Source organism: Agrilus planipennis, unplaced genomic scaffold (genome assembly GCF_000699045.2).
Source record: "Agrilus planipennis isolate EAB-ADULT unplaced genomic scaffold, Apla_2.0 scaffold14, whole genome shotgun sequence".
NCBI classification, from domain to species: domain Eukaryota; kingdom Metazoa; phylum Arthropoda; class Insecta; order Coleoptera; family Buprestidae; genus Agrilus; species Agrilus planipennis.
Window position 1 is genome coordinate 1,604,745 of NW_020442313.1, and position 7,926 is coordinate 1,612,670.

Consider the following 7,926-nt stretch of genomic DNA (forward strand, 5'->3'; position numbering starts at 1 on the left):
ATGTTAATAATTATATATATTGCATTAATGCACTTAATTAAACAGATTACAAAAGATTTTTATGCGCATACTTAACCTCATTAGGTACTAATAAAGAAAACAAATAGGTTAGATTGGTACCTACCATAGACATAGAAAATAGACTGAGCAACACCCTGATGAAATTAAACAGATTACAAAAGATTTTTATGTGCATACTTAACCTCATTAGGTACTAATAAAGAAGACAAATAGGTTAGATTGGTACCTACCATAGACATAGAGAATAGACTGAGCAATACCCTGATGAAATTAAACAGATTACAAAAGATTTTTATGTGCATACTTAACCTCATTAGGTACTAATAAAGAAGACAAATAGGTTAGATTGGTACCTACCATAGACATAGAGAATAGACTGAGCAATACCCTGATGAAATTAAACAGATTACAAAAGATTTTTATGTGCATACTTAACCTCATTAGGTACTAATAAAGAAGACAAATAGGTTAGATTGGTACCTACCATAGACATAGAGAATAGACTGAGCAATACCCTGATGAAATTAAACAGATTACAAAAGATTTTTATGTGCATACTTAACCTCATTAGGTACTAATAAAGAAGACAAATAGGTTAGATTGGTACGTACCATAGACATAGAGAATGGACTGAGTAATACCCTGATGAAATTGACTACTCTACAGAAAGTAAGAAAACTACTTTGGTGTCAATGTCTCTTTTCTGGAAGCCTGTAAAAACCATAGAAAGAGACAACTACTGACTCAAACGTTTCTGCCCTCATTTACTTTATAGCCAGATAGAGAGTGGGCAGTCCATTCTCTATGTCTATGGTGCATCTTTCAATGAGGACATAAATAAATGCAAATACATATATTCTAAAATGCACTTTGCACTATAGCAATTATACCTTACTTATACCAAATTTTTTTTAACCTTTCCGAAAAGCTTGTCTAGAAGTACCTAATTTTGCTGGAAATCAAAAACAATCCGATAAATGGCAGAAATTTAAAAATTATTAACGTCACGGCCCATTTACATCCTTGTTACCGAAAATCTTACTCCAATACAAATGAAATTTCATTTACTTTTAACTCCGTTTTATTTTCTCGTTTCTTTCTAAACATTTTCTGATTGTGTTTCTGCCCCTTTAACGATAAAGTTAAAAACTAACCGGATCATATTTGTTAGCAGAATACTTGTCAGATTTGTTCGTTTTTCTTTAAAAAGTTTTTAATTTCGATTCGGTGCGCCGCAGTTTCTCTCCAAATAAATAAATCGGTCAATATAAGAAACGCTTCGGTAAGGAAACACTTGAAAAACTTCCAATAAAAGTTCTGTTTCGTCAAAAGCCTTTTCAGCTGTAATTTAACTCGATTCAGCAGTAATCTCATTAAGCGTTTCTATAGAACCGAATATCTTGAGTAAACTTGGAAAATTCGTCTCCAGTCTTCCTGCAGGATGATGAAAAGTACCAGAGATATATATGTAGGTACGTATTCGGGAGTGAGAAAAGGAACAAGCAAGGTGCAGTTTCTTCTATTTACTCACGCAGTGGTAACAAGCAGATGGGAGCGGGAAATAGGATTTTAAATTGAAAAGGGCTACATTGTGGTGATTTCAAGTGCAAATGAGTTCTGCTGCTTTCGAATGCGTAAACACGACAAGTTCACAAAAGCTTGCAGTTTGTTGGAAAATCAATTTCCTAGTAAATTATCCTTAACTGGAAAATGCATTACCTGATGTAAAATGATTTTTAGAATCTGAAGAACTAAGAGTATAGTAAATATTTTCCTTGTAAAGTAATAACAGGAATTCCGGAATACGTTAGTAATATCATTATAAAGGTAAAATTTGATTGAGTTCTGAGTTGTTAGTCGGTAAGGATCCCGCTAAATTTTGGCTTAGGGTAGTGCTCGATATGTAGATTATAAGTCTAAATGGACCTCAAGTAGTAAAACCTACCAAAATCCAAAGTTTCAAAGTGTTTTTCAGAGTAATTTCCTGTAAGGACCTAACGGGATCCTTTATTAAATTTACCAAATATATTTATGTGTGGAACATCTTCGGTTTGATCGGTGAATCATCGGAACTCCCTATGCCATGCTGATGAGATCGAAATCACGATCAACATTTGGTAGCTTCAATAAGTTACTGACCAAGATCCGAATGCTCCCTTAATAATTTGGTTTACGAGCTTTACACTTCGACACAATTGAACAAGTATAGACAAAATAGTAAAGCCCAAGGGAGTCACCAAGGGAACATAACTACACCTAGAGACTGACAGAATTTGATAAAATGTGAACCCAATGCACAGTAGTCTCTCAATGTTTTTGTCTTGTAGTCCACGTGCCAATTTTTTCTGTTTTGGGCCATTCTAGTATTGAATTGTTATAAAATTCATCAACTTCAAATGTGTTTTTGACAATTGATCCAAATCCCCAAATCTAGCTTCAAACCATCATCATATTTCATAAACATTTATGCTTCAAACATTTTTACTCTTAAAACATAATTTATATGTTACCAAGTTGTTTAAATGGGATCCATTCTCGTGGACCCACATGTATTTACATTTCATTCACTATCAGTTTTTGTTTTTGTTGACATAGGTCCTTTAATTTGATATAAACCGCTTTGGTAATCTGCTCTTGCGGAAAAAATCGAAAAATTTATTTCCTCTATTTTCCGACTACCCTCTTCCCTTGACCCATTAGTTGAACACACCCATGGTAGGGCCCTATTCTGGTATCTAAAATACTTCAGTCAGTTGCAAATTTCGGTAAATGGCAATACATTGACGTAATTTAAATAAAAAAAGTAAGGATTAGCGACAGATAGTTATAGAGTTTGAGCAACATCCTAGATCAAATATTAAGAATAAAGGTTCGACTAATAATACTAAAGACGGGACAATTTTAGGGATAGACATACAAGAACAAAAATTAGCGTGCTTAGACTTACGAATGATATAGCTGTATTAACATCTATCAAGGAGTTAGAATTGGCATTATATAAAATGGAAGCTGTATTGACAGAAGAGTACCTACAGTATGAAAATTAAGAAAAATAAAACAAAAGTATTAGTATGTAAGGAATGTTAAAGTAGGCTTACAAATAATATAAAAATAGGAGTAACCAATACACTTATTTCTATTACACCCTGTAGACTGTGGAATATTAAAGATGTAAGTTTGTTCTTAGGCATAAGTTAGAGACGTATTAGAAGCAGGAACAGAAGTTAAGTGAGGTAGACATAGACGTAGATTAGATTAATAGTTGCTCTAATTTTCGAGAAATGCGAAATGTGGAGGCTCGAGTCCAACCAGTCTTCTGGCTGAAGTACTTGTGATAATGTTGAAGATTTAGAAGGTACCTAATCTTTTAAACTTCTGAACGGATTTCGTAGCTATATTCTATTTTAATAAAAGTAAGTTTTTAGTTCGAAATCTCGATATCTGTAGATCAAGTCGAAAGAAAATACAATGCATACAGAGAAGCCTTCATTATTATCTTCCTGGCCAAATTAGTAACTGACATTTGCATTTAAAAATCTATCACCATCCTAATAATAGTGCAATAAGTAAAACAAACTTTAAATAATCCATCATCAATAATTACATGATATGCATAGTCATCAATTTATCAGCTACGTCATGTTAAAATCTTCTATCATTCCACTGGACCTTCTGTTTGTATGAAATAACAATTATTGTAAATTGAGCGATCATTCGACGAAATAAAGGAAGAACTTCCTAGATTTACTACATTTTTTTATTGTTTACGTCTATGTATAAATGTACCTACTGCTATTTTGCAACTCGCCATTTTGTATTAATACAAATGTCTCATATTTGCATGCGTTTTCTTCGACACTCCATCCCTGCACAAAATTCAGCGTGCGCCCTTGTAAGACCCTTGACATGAATTTGATTTTATGGCAGTTTGATCGCTATATAGAACTTGGAACCTTATTCAACACTTGCGTTTGAATGTAACAATGTGAATTTGAAGGGGCTTTCCCTTTATTCTACCGTAACGTAACCGGATACCGCATCTGTCAGAGAGACTGACGGAATAACAATGTATAAGTAATTTGTGCTGTGACATTTTAAATATTCGGACACCACGTCGCTACCCTACCATTTGGTAAAATAATTCGAATTATATTTCATTAAAAGTGCGAGTATGAAATATGGAACCGCAGGGCGCAACATTTTGAAATGCCGCTTTATAACGTGACAACAATGTAGTTATTGTTACCTTTACATTATGAAAGCAAATAATAATGTTACCACCACTATACAACATAATAAGAGGACAATCCTTCGGATGGGGGTCTCATTCTAAGGGAACTGTTTCGTTGGTATTCAGAAAAAGAAATAGGATGCCACTTTTTATTTCTTGCTATTTTCTGTAAAAGATAGACAAGGAATACTATGTCTGAGATTATTACAGAAATTAATAGAGGGGATGTTTTTGAGTAATGTTCCATGACTAGTTTTTCCGTTAGGGCGTCAGTGCCGTATTTGTATAGTTGAATATAAGAAAAAAGAGTACAGATAACCGAATAATAGTAAGTGATGTAGCAGTTAGAGGTTACTTAGGTACGCAAAAGGTCAGGGTGGGCTGCTACAACTGCCTGGTTAGAATTATATCTTTAAACAAGTGTCTTTGTTTTTCTAAATTCCTGATAATGTTGAATCAAAGTCCGATGCTGCCAGCATGCTCAAATTCTTACCAGTGTCCGCTGCAATTCCTACCTGACATCTCTTTTCTATGCTTACTATATTCCCTACCATCGACCTTTACTAATGGTCGTGCCTTAGCGGTCAGAATTGTGGTACAACAAAAGAAAGAGATGGAACGAAGTTTCGGACAATATCCATCTCTCTCACGTTAGTGCGTAAGCGTGTCATGAAAGAGATAGCACTAGTCCGAAACCATACACCATCTCCCTCACTTTTCGAGCCAAGAAATTATTACAACGACATACGGCTAAGGCACGTCCATTAATGTATGTCTATGTTCCCTACAATATCATCTGTCATAAGTAAAAGTACGCGTTCTGTCAGCAACCGCTCTAGATGCCAATTTTGAACATCCCACAACTATATTTTTCTTCCGTATAGATCACTTCATTTTATCCTTATCAACTAAACAAGAATGGACCCGGGCAAAAGTGAAACCACGATAAAATTGATTTGATATCAACGCATTTCACATATCATCACATATCAGATTATATATTTTTGCTTACTTCGTTGGTGTTATCTTCTCCTGCTATAACCTATTATTCACTGCGAGCACGTATTTTGTCACTTAATGCAGGCATGGTCAACACGAGAGAAACACGTGTATATATATAGTCTCCATTTTTTACTTAGAGTGCAGTCACATTCTAACAAATCAATCAAAATAACCAGTTTATTTAAATTCAGTGATTATTAAGCTGCATTTAATGTATACAGAAAAAATAAAAAGAAAATGAGGAAATTATAATAAGTAATAATAAACAAACGAGAAAGAAGGTATGAAATATCATGGTACCCGTATGAGGTTTTCTATAAGTCTTCAGATTGAAATTTAATGTAATTGCATATGTTATATTTAAAAATTAAAATAAAAATAGATTTTAGTAAATAATTAGTAAGAGTTATATTTAGTAAAAAACGTTCAAACAATTCTACTAGCTGGCAAATCAAGCTGCTTCTGAGTACATTTTCAGCAATTAAGCATATTTTAGCTACAAACTGGAGAAATTTAATATCGTCGGACGATTCTGTCTGGCAGAAAATTGCCACTTGAACAGTGAGAGCAAATAAGAATTCGGCTCGTGTCATATTACCCTGAGTTTGGTAAAAGCTCTGTAGATATAGAGAGAAAGAGAGCATTATTGTTCAAAGAATGTAGCACTTCCTCTTTGATATCTGGCACTTTATATCTGATTACAAAGAAAATGAAAGGAAATTGAACATAAAAGCTTTTCCTGAAAAATGAGACTGCAAAAATGGAGGTGCAATTTTCACTTTTCATTCGTTTTCTTTATAACCACATTCTGTTAGTTCTTGCCTTAATAAATCATTAAATTTTACCACTCACTTGAAATGCTAATTCACAATACAAAGAAGAGTACATACACATCGTTTTCAAGCTTTCGAGCCTGTACTCAATAACTAGTAATTCATTTATTGATTAATGTATGCGAATGAAAAATTTCAAAAAACTATACCTTTTTTTGTATAACTTCTAAATTTTAGATCATTCTGTAATCTCAACAATATTAAAATAAAAGCAAAACAATTCAAAAGAAGATTTTCATGATGCTTATAATAACATTGATCAAATATTGAATACGAAATAAAATAACTTCAACATGTTGACCCTTATTACAAATTAATCGTTAATCTATCAACGATTGTAAAAGAAATTACCGCTGTGTAACTTATTTCGCATTCAATAAAAGATTTTTATTAGCTATTAACCAAATATTCTATCTTTACCGTTTCTAGAAGCCAATACAAGTAGCCACCAAACTGGAAAACAATTATGTTTATTGTTTGCAATCAGCACTACTTTTTTAAAATAAAAAATAATCCCATATTTTTGCAATTTATACGATTGAATATAGGTTACCACAAAATTAGGAAACAAATGTGTATTGCAATTTATCTACCCATCAGGCAGTAATTAATTATAAATAATCCATTTTTCAAATTTCTAAGGGTCAGTATAGGCAATACCAAATTCTAGATTCAAGCACGCATTGCAGGTTGTATATATATAGAATTAGATCCTAATTAATATGTTTATTAAAGTTTCACTGCAATTATACAACATAACATTTAAAAGCGTTGATTAATCGTTTTACCATGTTGAATTGTTATATGAAATTGATTATTTATAATATAGCATGATATAACAGTGGTTATAAGAGTTCGACTCTCAACTTCCTCGGTAGCCGTGATCGTCTAGTGGTTAGGACCCTACGTTGTGGCCGTAGTAACCCAGGTTCGAATCCTGGTCACGGCAATGTTTCAATACATTGTCACGGAGAGGAATTTTTTGGTTTTTTCTTTACTTTGCGAAAATGTTGGAAATTGTTGTTATTATTGACTGACAGTAAAACATTTTTAAAAATAAAAATTTTTTAATGAAAAAGCGCTAGGCAAGTTTCCCAATGTTTATTTCATCTGTAGCAATGGTTTCAGTAACCCCTTCCGTCATTTTTAAGGAAAATACATTTATACGCCTAAAAAAGGATATTTCTTACAGCAGAAACAAGTACTGTGTTTTCTTCATTCACAAATTGTTTCAGAACTGAAATGAGATAAAATTGTGATATTCTACGTAGTTGATTAGCAATAATAAATTCTGTTTTTGAACACTTTTTGGTTTTATTGACGAAATTACATTTCAAAATTTTAGAATTTACAATACTTGCTTTAAGTATTTCAACAGCTGTCCTACATTTCTCATGAATTTGTATTCTATTAAAATGCAATAAAAACTATAACGTATTTGGGGAATTGTCAAAAACAAACGCCCCCGGGTGGGCTCGAACCACCAACCTTTCGGTTAACAGCCGAACGCGCTAGCCGATTGCGCCACGGAGGCCTGTTGCCAGATATCCCAAAATTGTGCTTTACCAACATTAATTTATTATTTCAATAATTTTATACAAATAAATGATTTATTCTTAAAAAGTTTTTGCAGACGCAAAAGCATACATATTTCCACTTCGACGTATGCATTAACGATGTGTAATACATTTTTAAGGTAATACAATTATAGTGCAATTAAATTATTAATTACAAAATTAATGTAAAAAATAAAAACATCCAATACATATAGTTATCATACCGTAACTATCTTTTACAAGTTAGTTTATAAGGTTTGTTACTTTTATAATAGTTTTTATT

The 7,926-nt window shown here is 32.7% G+C and overlaps 2 non-coding genes across 2 annotated transcripts; one reads left to right on the forward strand and one right to left on the reverse strand.

Annotated features, from left to right (window-relative positions):
• Positions 1 to 6,964: 6,964 nt before the first annotated feature.
• Positions 6,965 to 7,036, forward strand: Trnah-gug. Its single transcript has one exon. It is a non-coding gene; the product is annotated as a tRNA-His (tRNA).
• Positions 7,037 to 7,547: 511 nt separating this feature from the next.
• On the reverse strand, positions 7,548 to 7,621 carry Trnan-guu. The gene has a single exon. It is a non-coding gene; the product is annotated as a tRNA-Asn (tRNA).
• Positions 7,622 to 7,926: the final 305 nt, after the last annotated feature.